Source organism: Cyanistes caeruleus, chromosome 2 (assembly GCF_971803275.1).
Source record: "Cyanistes caeruleus chromosome 2, bCyaCae1.hap1.1, whole genome shotgun sequence".
Classification (NCBI taxonomy): Eukaryota; Metazoa; Chordata; class Aves; order Passeriformes; family Paridae; genus Cyanistes; species Cyanistes caeruleus.
The window spans coordinates 60,043,390-60,046,755 of NC_141702.1; positions in this window are offsets into that span (position 1 = coordinate 60,043,390).

Below are 3,366 nucleotides of genomic sequence, written 5' to 3' on the forward strand. Positions count from 1 at the left end.
ACACCCAGCTTCTCTCACTCCACCCTCATCTGCCTCGCTGCACCTGCAGCAGCACTGGTGTGCAAGTGGCCACGCCTGCAGGGAGCCTTGCAAGTTGGTGTCCATGCCTGGAGAAAGCCAATCGCTTTCCAGGGCTAAAATAAACTATAACTAATTAAGTGAGTTTGAGACGTTTTTCAAAACCTATTAAGCAGAAAGCTGTGCTACTAAAAAATTTAAAGGACTAACTTAATTCCCCTAAGGCAACACTTTCAGCTTTGAAAGACTATAACTTTTTAGTCAATAGGTTCTGAAATACATCTCAAAGTTGATTAATTAGTCAGTTATAGCTGAATTTAGCTTTAAAAGGGGGCTATGGGGGCAGTCATTGAACAACTATGATAGGTGTGACTATGCAAAAGTGATGCGATAATGTTGGTACTGGAGGACCTCTGGCTATCTTGTGTGTTAATTCTCTGAACTTGCTGATAAAGACATATTTTCAGACACTAAGAAGAGCTCAGGTTATATTTGCACCTGAGTATTTAAATAAAAGCCTTATATTGTGTCTCCTGAAAATCTAAATTCCAAAAACTTGTCAAATGCTCCGTGCCAGATTCTCATGGGGTGTAATCTAAAGCAGCTCCTTAGCTTGCCAACAGCTTTCCCAATTTACATCACCAAAAAGACCTGGCCAAATGCCAAGATGTTTAGGAAAGCAGTTCCTTTTCTTCTTCAGTTTCATTTTCATATACCTCTGCACTTCACACTTCACTCAGCTACAGAGTAGAAACAGAAGCAACAAAGTGCTCAGAATTAAAATGTGCATTTGCCCTATTTTCCTTAGCAAAGCAGCAAAGATATTGTGAGCTAGCCAGTCCTCAGAGACTTCCAGCCCTGTTCGGCAAATTGTTGAGGTTTGGATAATAAAATCATGAGACAATTCCCACAGGTATATTTTTCACCTTTTTTAATATCTTTTATATGATGTACTACTTTCATGTGATGCTTCCCACAGTTCTGCTCTGATAAAACATAGAAAATTCATTGAGCAACAGTGTCCTTACAAAAGTCAGTGCTGGCAGTGTACATCTGCTGAGGATGAATCCGAGATCATGTTTCATCTAGTAAAGCAAAGTACAGAACCATAAGGTGTCATTTTTGGACTCTGTGACCTAAGACTTTGAAAATCTACACCTTGCCTGCTGGAAAATACTCTGCTGTGGTCTGTCTTGCAAACAAGCCTTGAAAATCTCCAGACCCCATTCACCAAGTATTTACACCAGCATGCACTCAGTTGCATTCCCCGACTCTAACACACATGGGCTCAGCTGATGGCCACATCTGAAAAGTCTGATGCTTCTATAAGAGCAAAGGTGACTGATACAAATTTTCTGCCCCTGTCAGAGGTATGTGACAGACTCACAGAAAGAAGGAAGACAAACTTATTTCTCAAAACACCTACCCAGCCTTGCAGCCCCCACTCTGCAAGATGCCCCATCCTGGAAGCATCCTGCTGCCACACGAGAACATGGGCAGCCTAGACAAGAAAGGGAAATGCCCCAGCTTGCGTTGTTGCAAAACTAGACAGAATGTGAGCAAAGGTGCAGCTGGCTGCCTGAAAAGAGAAAAAAACTTAGCTCTTTCTATCCCTGGCCCTTTAATGCACTTCGGAGAGTTTTCTAGCCAAGCCACCTTCTGGAGAAACAGAAAAGAAAAAAAGAGAGTGGCACAAAGCCTACTATTACCCTCTACAGAGAGCCTGGAGATCCCAATCTTCCTCTTCTCTTCCTGCACAAGCAGACCGGGGTGCATCACCCTCCATGTTTGTCAGAGGAGGAACAGAGCAGGCAGGAGAAGAAAGGTCACTTTGTATGTCTTGCAGTGGTGTTAACTAGCTTACAGGCACAAGAGAAGCAAGAACAGCCTTGGAGAGTTGCCGTGGTTTAACCCCAGCCATGCACCAAACCCCTCGCAGCCACTCTCTCACTCACCCACCAGCGGGACTGAGGAGAGAATCTGAAGGATAAAAGCTGGAAAACCCATGGGTTGAGACAAGGGCAGTTTAATGGGGAAAGCAAAAGCCATGAACACATAGCAAAGCAAAACAAGGAATGCTTTCACCACTTCCCATGGGCAGGCAGGTCAAATCATCCCCAGGAGAGAAGGGCTCCATCACATGTAACAGTTACTTGGGAAAGTCAATGCCATCATTCCAAATGTCCCCTCCTGCATGGTGCATGGTGTTTGGTTGATGGCTGGGCTTAAGCCATGACTGAGTTATTTAAGGAGGGGACCTGCTCATGAGGAATGGGAGAGTGAAGAATCTCAGTGCACTTGTTCCACAAAGAGAAGCAGTGGACTGATTGATACATGAATGAAAAGCAAAGGAACTTCATATTCTCTGGATTTCCTGCATCTGCCCCTAAATAGCACATCCAAATATGTGTAATGTCATATTACAATTCAAGTGACCAATCCATATTCTTCATTTTTTCCCCAAAAATTTCACTTCCTTCTTCCTTCTCAAGGTGTCCTTAAACAGCTAAGCAAAATGAAGAACATTTTCTAGCCTCCTGTGTATAAGTAGCTTTATGTATTAAATTATACTGCCATCAATGATTAGATGAAGATTGTCATTAAATATTACAATGAAGAATATTATCAATATTGCATCTGACAGAGATGAAAAAAACTACATCTGTGGATGGATGTAATCTCTTCTTTGGTTTATGAACTCGGAGTTCCCTAGACTGTGTCACTGGTGACACAATATCCCCAAATGGTGGATTTTGTGTGTGATACATCTGAAAGATGTGCAAAAACAGATGTAGCCAGAAAGCTCCCCTTGGTTACATACATAAGGAAGCTTCACAGAGCAAGTTATTTTAGCTAAGGCTGGCAATAATTTATTCTGAATAAATTGCCTCTATATCTGTTTCAGGCAACAGTGACATAGGAAGAATGTGAACTTTTTTGTTATATCAACTCATTTTGAGCCAAATTATGCTTCTTTTTGAGTATTTGCCATTGCAAACATAGAAGACATGTGGATCTAGATATTAGCACCTTCTAAAAGTTGGCTCAATAAAAGCTGTTTAGCACTTAAACATGGAAGCTGTTGTCAGCTTCACAGAGGAGTAACTCATTCCAAATTTGGGAAATGGAAATTCTGATCTGATGTATATTTCAGGCTTATTAAGCAACTATATTTTCTAGGCCACAATTCAGTTAAAATTAACTCCAGCTCTCACACTGTGACAATCCACACATGATTATGGAAGTCATAAAAAATGAACTTGATGTGGGTTCTTCTACTGTAAATGGAGGAAAATGTACCCTGGAGCCCAGACTCTTCATTCCAGAGAGCCACAGGACAAAGAAAAT